Below are 9,229 nucleotides of genomic sequence, written 5' to 3'. Positions count from 1 at the left end.
GCCTGTAGAGATGGGTCCTGGCTTCGCTCAAGGGGTGGGGATCCCAGTGGGCTGGAGGATGTGGCTGTCTCACTCCAAGCTGGTGCCTGGCCCTGAAGGGTGGGAATCCCAGAGGAGTGGGAATCTGGCAGGGCCAGGGGAGTGGGGATCCTGGTGCCCCTGTCATTCCACAGGGAACTGGGGCCTGTGGCCCAAAGGTTGGGGGATCATGGTGAGGAGCTGGGACCCAGCATGGCTTGAGGGGTGGGGAGATCGAGGTGCAGGGATCCTGGTGGTGTTGGATATGTGTCAGGGCTGGGGACTGGAGCAGCTGAGGGGCAGTGATCCTGGTGGTTCATGGATCCAGCATAGCCCTTGAGGCAGGGATCCAGGCAGGGCATCAATCTGGTCATCCCATGCAGAGCTGGTGCCCAGCAGGGCCTGAATGATGGGGGACTCAAGGGGTGGGGATCCTGGCTTGGGGCTGAAGTCTGCCATGGCCAAGGGGTAGAGAGCCATTAGTGCATGGATCTGTCATGGCCCACAAGGCAGGGATCCCGGTTGGGCATGGATCCAGCATGGAACTAGGGCCACCCAGCACTGCCTGAGGCATGGGGATCCTGGTGCTGTGTGGATCTGGTGCAGGGCTGTGGTGCAGTGCAGCCCAAGGGGCAGAGAACAACTCTGAGAAGAGCAGTGGCTCTACAGGGCTATGGGGCAAGGACTTGGCAGGCTTGCTGTTGTTTAATTAGATTGTGGCGTGGAGAAGCTTTCCACTATCTAAGGGTTTAGAGTACTGCATTTTTGCCTGTCCTTCATGCTTTCCTTCTGCCAAGGGTGTCTCCAGCATCTAAGCAGCTCCTGGTTCAGGAGCTCACAAGGTCTGTGGCTCTTTCTCAGTCACCATCTTGGGTCCTCTCTAAATGGGGCAGTTTTTACAACACTGGACTGGAACTCTTAGTTACAAAAACTTTCACTGTAGGAGATTGGCACGGCCCTCAGCCACAAAACATGTAAAGGCAAAACCAGTAATTGATATTTGTATATTGCATCATATGTTCGTAATTGGGATGGGTACTTTATCATGATATATTTTTCTGGTGCCTTGTTGCAGATGACTTACTAACATGGATGAGAACTTTGAAATCAATGTCAAGAGGTGTATTCTGTAATTTTCATTTCTTATAATATGTTTGTCTAGTTTAGGTACTCAGGTTATTCAGGCCTCTTAGAATAAGGAAGTATTTCCTCTACTTCTATTTTCTAAATGATATTCTAAAGGATGCTATCATTTCTTCCTTAAATGCTTGGTATACTTTATCAATAAACACATCTACACCTGATTCTTTATGTTTTCATAGTTTATTATTGGCTTGGTTTCTTTATTAGATTTGAGTCTATTCAGATTGTCAATAGCTTCTTGTATTAATTTTAATAGGATATGTCTTCCCAGAAATTGGTATGTTTTATCTAGGTTATCAAATGTTTCTGAACAGAGTTTCCCATAAAATTTCCCTATTTACCCTTTAATATCGATGAGATCTGTTATGATGTCCCTTCTTTCTGGTATTGGCAATTTGTATCCTGTCATTGTTTCACTGATTTTCTCTTGATTTGCTTTTATCAATTTCACTAATTTTATTACAGTTTAGTTATTTCTATTTTTCTACTTACTTTGGGCTCACCTTGCTCTTTTTCTAATTTTCTAGTTCAAATATTGGCAATTGAATTTAAATATATCCTCTTTTCTAATATGTTCATCTAATTCCATAAATTTATCCTTAAGCAGTGTTTTCACTGTATCCTACAAATATTGTGACTTGTATTTTCATTTCCACTAGTGAAAAACATTAATTAAGTTTTTCAAAGTATTTTTCTTTGACTCATGTACTGATTAATCATGTGTTTTTTAGTTTCTAACTATTTGGGTTTTTTTTCAGTTATCCTGCTTAGGTTCCTAGATCAATTCCACTACTGTTAGAAAGAAAACATTGTGTGATTTCTGTGTTTATTTAATTTATTAGGTTATATGTTATGTCTGAGAATGTGTTTTATCTTGGTGAATATTTCATTTGGGCTTCAGAGTGTGTAATTTGTTGTTGAATGAAGTAGTGTATGGATATCAGTTATGGCAAGTTAATTCATGATGCAATTGAATTCATCTATGTTCTTACAGATTTTCTGTCTACAAGATCTGTCCATGCAGGATTAGTTTTCATCTCAGGTATTTTAATTCTTTTTTCCCCTGGGAATAATTTAGAGTTCTTTGTGTATTTTTAGGTAATTTACTTAGTTATAATTGATAACTTTCATTATCCCTGATAACTTCATTGACTCTGAAATATGCTCTCTTTAAAATTCATATGTATTTTTCTACAATGTGTGGTTTTAATTGAGCAATTTCTTTGAATTAATTTTCCTTCCTTTTAAACAGAGAAATTATATTCCTTTTATTACTTTACTACTGGTGAACTCAAGTGTTTGAAATATATATTTATAACTAATTTTGGTCTACTTTCAAATAATACTATTCTACTTTATGAATGCTGTAAATATAGTAACAAAATATTCTTAATTGCTATCTCATATGTCTGGTGTAAATGATCATTAATATCTATTTTATATAAGCATGGGTATGCACATATTTTGTTGTAATTTTGATTTTTAAGTTACCTTATATCAATTATTCTTTGTTTGGTTTTAAATTTCTTTCTATACATTACACATCTTCTCTAATGTGTTGATAACTTTTCCCATTACAATAGAAATTCATAGTATTCAGAAATATACCATGCGACTGTTCCAGCCTCATTACAATATCTTAGTGTTGTCCTGATGCTTGATCTGCCTCGGTAAACTGTGTTTTTTTCCATCTATTATACCTCAGATTTGTTAGATAAATAGAAGCCTCTTAGTGAATCTTTGCCTCCAGTTGTGAGTTTCTCAATTGTCACTTAGGCTCTGTCCTCCTCCTCCTCCTCTTCTTAATTCTAATTTTATTTCTACTTCTAATTCTTCTTCTTCTACTTCTTTTCCTTCTCCCTGTCTTTCACATTCTCCTTTTTTCCTTCTCCTTCTCATTTTTCTTTTTTCTTCTCCTTCTCCTTTTCCTTCCAGTATTGGGGGTTTATACCCTGGAATCAGATGGCAATCCAACTACCTCTGTTTCTTCTGAACTTCGAGGAGTGTGCCACCATGCACACTTTTCACTTTATGTACACTTTTATCTTGCTAACTTTTTGCTGTGGCTGGTCTCAAACCACAACATTCCTATCTCTTCCAACAATGGAGTTGGGATTACAGGCATGAGCCACCACACAGAGCTGTGATTAAAATCCTAAGCAAGGGGTGGCTAGGTTAATTCATATTGAATTTTTTTTAGTATGACTTTTCTAAGATATTAAGGGTTTGCCTATCTAATTTAATTTTTTCCAAAAGCTCATCCCAGTTCCATGTTAGTTTATAAAATTAATCAATGAATAACTTCACATAAATATAGCAAATACAAAATTTAGTGGAAAAATTGGTGACTAAATGAAAATATTTACAAAATAATTTATAGCTATATTTAAGTTGATCCTTATTGGAAACATTGAATTGCTGGTTTTCTCATTACACTTTCTTTGACAGATTATTACTTATTTACCTCACTTTAGATTTTTAAGACAAAGTTGTTTATTTGAGTTGTATTTATAAAACTCAAAATCCTAATTGTGTGAAGTTTATTGTCACAATAAACAGAATTTGACAAAACAAAGTAGTCTTCTATTGTTAGTTAAATTGACCTAGGATGGTATCATATTTAACACTTACAAAAATACATAAAAGCCAGAGTTAAGATAAAGTTATCCTTATATTGCATGAAATGTTACATAAAAACTACCATACAGACATCAAAATTATATTTATTTTTGCTTGCTATTGATATCTCTTTGTAAGTCACAAAAATAAGTAATTATCATAATCAGCTCACAGCTATAAGCAATATATTATTTTTCATTTTAAAGTCTTCTGAATAATAATGGATTACTAAATTTTACTTTTATATCATATTATTGTTGTACTGGGAGTACATTGTGACATTTATGAAAGTTCTTATAATATATCACAATTGAATTTACCCCCTCAATCATTCTTTATCCTCCCCTTCCCATTCTTAGAATCACTTCAAAATGACTCATTTTTCCACTTTCATACATGAGTACATAAAATTTCCACCATATTCACCCTCCTACACTCTTTTTTATATCCTCCCCCTTCCTACAGTACCAGCCCTAGACAGGACTTGTTATACCTTCCTGTTCTCTGTTTTTTAAAAAAGGAATTTTGTTTGTTTAAGATAGCTATACAGGGAGTTTGGTTGTGACATTTCCATGTAAGTATGTATTATAACCCAAATTGGTTTACCCCCACTATTTTTCTTCTTTCTGCCTTATTCCCTTTCTTATGCTGGTTCAACAAGTTAAAAAATTCTACGTTTATTCTTTTATAGAAAGTACATCAACCATATTCACCTACTTAATTACCTTCTTTTACCCTTCCTCTCCCATTAATGACCTCTTTTGATGCACTGGCACTTTCGTTTTAGCATTGTATACCAATAAGACATAGAATGGTTAAAATTGTTTTGGAAATTTTAATCGCTAAAATTTAGAAAAAATACTTTGAAAGGACATGAAAATAAATAAAAATTGTATTTTCTTTGAATTATTTGAAGCTATAAAAGAAGAAGAGGAAAAGTTTGTCATGATTTTTTTTTTAATATCACTCTTTGGTCAATCATGAGCAATGTCCTTAAATACTGAACATTTTTAAAGTGATGTCTCTATCAATCTTTCAAAGATGTTTCCCATTAAGAACAAATAAATGAAACTACTGAGTCATTCTTTACGTAATTATGTTCAAAATAATACTTTTAATTCATTTATATGCATTTATTGACAAAATGCAATTTAATTAGTAACTTCTGAACGTGTGTTTTTACTCTTTTCAATCTTTCAGGAAATATTGTCATTTTATTCTATTCACAATATTATTAATAGTTTTTCCTTTTTTTCCTTACCCTCAATGTGATCACTTTGATCATATTTATTCTGTTAATTATTTAATGGTGTATCAAGGTCTTCTCATCTTTATTGCATGATTTAATAATCTCAGTATTAAATTTATATTTTATTGAATGAAAACATCAAAGCAGTCTATGTGAAACAATTCTTAAACATAAGAATGGAATCATTAATTTTTGTTTTATCATAATGACACAAAAAACTAGAATCTTATAGAAATACAATTTTCAAAACAATAAGTCAATGATTTGAAGCATATGTTAAATTTTTTTTTTACAAAAATGAAAACAGGTTAAAACTTGTATCAATTATTTTAATGATTTCTAGAAGCAAGGAACAACTGATACTGAAAAATCTATGCTAAAAGATTGTTCACATTGAATTTCATTGTGTAATTTAATCCAATTCATTGCTAATTTAATAATGTCAGTGTACTGTGAATGCCATCCATGAATAAGATCCAAGACTCAAACTAAATATTTCCTTGGTATCTCAATTTAACATGAGCCACAAATACATAATGAGCAGTGTGAAATCTGCTGAAATTAGCAAAGTTGGTAAACATGGGAGCATATGTTTTAGACAATATGACAATGGCCATTTAAAAGATACATTATTTCCAACCTTGTATACCATTACATGAAATTGAATACAGCATATAAATAGAGAAGGAAATGAAATCACCATTTTTAGAGTTTCTTACATTAAATTTTAGTCTACTAAATTTTTTGTTGCTCTTTTTTGGTTGTTTTTGTTTTGTGAGAAACAGTCTCACTATGTAGCTCAGGTTGGCTTCAAACTCAGGTGCCTTCTGAGTGCTAGAATTAGAGGTATTCATCCCCATGTCCAGTGCTAATCTACTTTTCCTATTATTCCCTTTATTACTTAATGTGTGCCAAAAATACCACAGTATTTTTCAATTATCAGTATATTTAATATTATTTAATATTATACACACTGAATGAGCAAATACACATTTATTCAGGTCACACTTTTCTAAATGTATTTAAATTTATAAAGTATAAATGACAAATTAATGCAGGAACACAAGGAATGTGACAGTGATTAAATAGTTTTATTCTGCCATGAAAGTAGGATTACAGCAATTTGTGACACTACCATAGACAATGTAAAGCTAAGTGACATAATTGCAACTTTTTGTACAATTAATTTTTTTTTGATGGAGTAGTGTTTGACCTCAGAGATTTGCGCTTACAAAATAGGCACTGTTCTGCTTGAGTCACAACTTCAATACATCTTTCTCTGGTTATTTTGGAGATGGTATCTAGCAAACTGTTTGCCCAGGATAACTTCAAACAGTGATCCTCCTGATCTCAGACTCCCAAGTAGCTAGGATGATAGGTGTGAGCCACTGGCACCTGGCAAAAAGTAAATTTTCCAATCAGAAAAAAAGAGGTAAGCTAAAGAATTGTACTGGGAATTGTAGTATGCAATTATACCTTGTTCTTATAAACTACATATTTGTGCTCTCTGATATATTCTATCAAACTTATAAATCCATTGGTAGGCATGAAGGACTATGTCTGGTTACAGCAAATATTTCTTAGTCAGAGAATACATGAAAAATATATGACTCAATGTCACAATAGCATGATTTGGCAGTGTTTTGTGAGATATCTTTCAGATACAAAGGTCCCATAGCATAATGTAGTTAGTAAATGGATAATTTTCATGACCTTTTACATATTTTTGCTAAATAAATTGGTTGTCTTCTTATTCAAAATGAAATATCAAAGACTGTTAAGATCAAAAAATTGCTTATTATAGTAGCTTTTCAGTTTTCAATTTTCTTTGTTCTCTAGTGAGGACCTTGAATTTATGATTATTGTACAATTTATGACACATATATGCACATTTTTAAAGAATCAGTACAGCTCTCTTGCTCATAGTTAAAGGTGAGGTTAATCCAAGTATATAAAATGTGCAGTTGTGATTATTTTGTTATAACTTTATCAAATCATATTTTTCTTTACAATTTTATCTTGTATTTGCGTGTATGTGTTCTCAAACCAATAGCATTTCTAATATTCATCTAAAATGTCTATACATGTATTTTCTGTTATGTGTTTTGGCTTGATTCATAGAATAAGTGATTTTGCTAAAGTGTCTTAGCTATTTAACAAGTATTCATTTAAGTGAACACCACTGTAATTTGTTAGCCTCCCATAATAATTCAAGATGTTCCTCACATTTTGATTTAAAAGTTGAAAAGGAATAATTTGCAGATATTTTCAGAGTTCAATATGCTGAGAGGTAGAGAAAAAGGTATTGTCTAATAAGACATCCTTATATATAGTAGTTTTAAGAGTCATTTTTAAGTTCAAATTTTAACATGGTGCAAGATAATGATTATGTTTAGAGACACTGCTGCAGCTCAGATGCTTTGACTTTAGTCTTTGCCTTGTAGTTTACAAAAACATTTTTATGACAAAGCCTACTACTGATCTAGGAAACAATTTTTTAAAAACTACCATGTCTCACATAAGTTTATCAAAAGCTTCCACATTTTAGTGCAGTATTATCAATGACTTTTGTTTAAGAGAGTTTTGAAAGTTTTACTTAAAACCTTTTTTGTTCTATTTTCAGTAACTTTATATATATGAATATTGTTCCAGAAAATAAGGCAGTATTTTTTCGAATACTCTTCTCCAAATGCATTTTTCTTCATTTACCACTTAATAAAATGTTTCTTATATGCAATTAATATTTTTATTTTAGAAAAGTAGAAAAGAAGAATATTTGAAGAATAAAAAACACTAGAGTGATTGATATTGATAATAATTTGGCCTATTGTTCTCCATTACATTTCTACTCAAATATATTAGACATAATTGGAATTATATTACATATATAGTTTGTTCATTTAAATATTGCATAATGAAGCTATTGACTGGTTTTTATCACTGGTTCATTGGAAGTAGCCACTAAATTCCTATCACTTTCCAATGTATAAGAGTACCTTTATTATTGTGGGCCATCGAACTACACTTCAGTTTCTGCTAATGAGGTGACTAAAGGTAGACTCTTATTTAGTTTATACTAATGAAATGACCCACAGAGGTGGGTTAAGGAAGAAAGACAAAACACATGACTAAAAATATGAGGCTTTAAATCATGATATATCTGCCTGATTTTTCAAGAGCCAGGCATAGAGCTTGTGATTGAGTCCAGTTAAGTTATAAATGATTTAGTCAAACCCATGTAGTGAGCACCCAAAAGAATAAATAATGAACGCCAGTTTAACTTTCTTGTGTGGCAGTATACTCCATGTTGTCAGTCATTGATGGGCTGGGAGAACTGATGAGCCAAACTTTTTGTTTTTAACTGAAGCAATATCACTCTTGTTAAGTTATGCCTTTATTGTTCTTGTCTGAAGCAATGGCAGTCTTGTAAAGATTGTGTCCTTATCCTGTGAAATTTGTGCCAACTCAGAGCAGCTGGTAGCAGAAGTCATTGCAGCACCATACAATGATAATTTCTAATATACTTAAATTTATTTCAAAACTTTCAATGTAAATTAATTATATGTGATAACTGATGTCATCATTCTTTGATGGGTATATGCCATTTTACACAATTTCTTATTTATAAATTGATATATATTGACAAAAATTTAAAAAAAATTAAATCCAAACATAATTTTCATCAATAGAAATTAACTACTCTATCTTTGTCCACTTTCTTTTGCTGCTACAAAATACTCAAGGCTTTATAAGGAAAAATGGTTTATTCTGGCTCACAGTTTTGGATATTGAAAGTAAAATTTTTGAAGGCCACATGATGAGTCATACCATGGTGAATGTCATCAACCAGTGACAGCAGAAGTGAGAGTGGCCAGCAGCACATGCAGAAGAAACCAAATATGCTGAATGGTCTCATTTTGAGGAAGTAGGGCCACTTGGACATAGTACATCACCAGAGGTACGTTCTTGGGGCTTTTGTCTTTTCCCAGGCTCTTCCCTATGTTTCTTTGCTTCTTTTCTACCATAAGGGAAGTTCTTCCACTCTGTGGCCGTGATATTCTACCTCATAACAAGCTCAAATCAACAGAGCCTAGGACTATGGACCAAAAGCTTTAAAACTATGTGACAAAATAAATCTTTCCCCTAAAACTCATGTATTTTTCACATATAAAATGTATTTGCAACATTCCCATTTCCTCC

The sequence above is a fragment of the Castor canadensis genome, chromosome X, assembly GCF_047511655.1.
Source record: "Castor canadensis chromosome X, mCasCan1.hap1v2, whole genome shotgun sequence".
Classification (NCBI taxonomy): domain Eukaryota; kingdom Metazoa; phylum Chordata; class Mammalia; order Rodentia; family Castoridae; genus Castor; species Castor canadensis.
The sequence above is the reverse complement of the archived record's forward strand: the minus strand, read 5'-3'. Positions refer to the sequence as shown.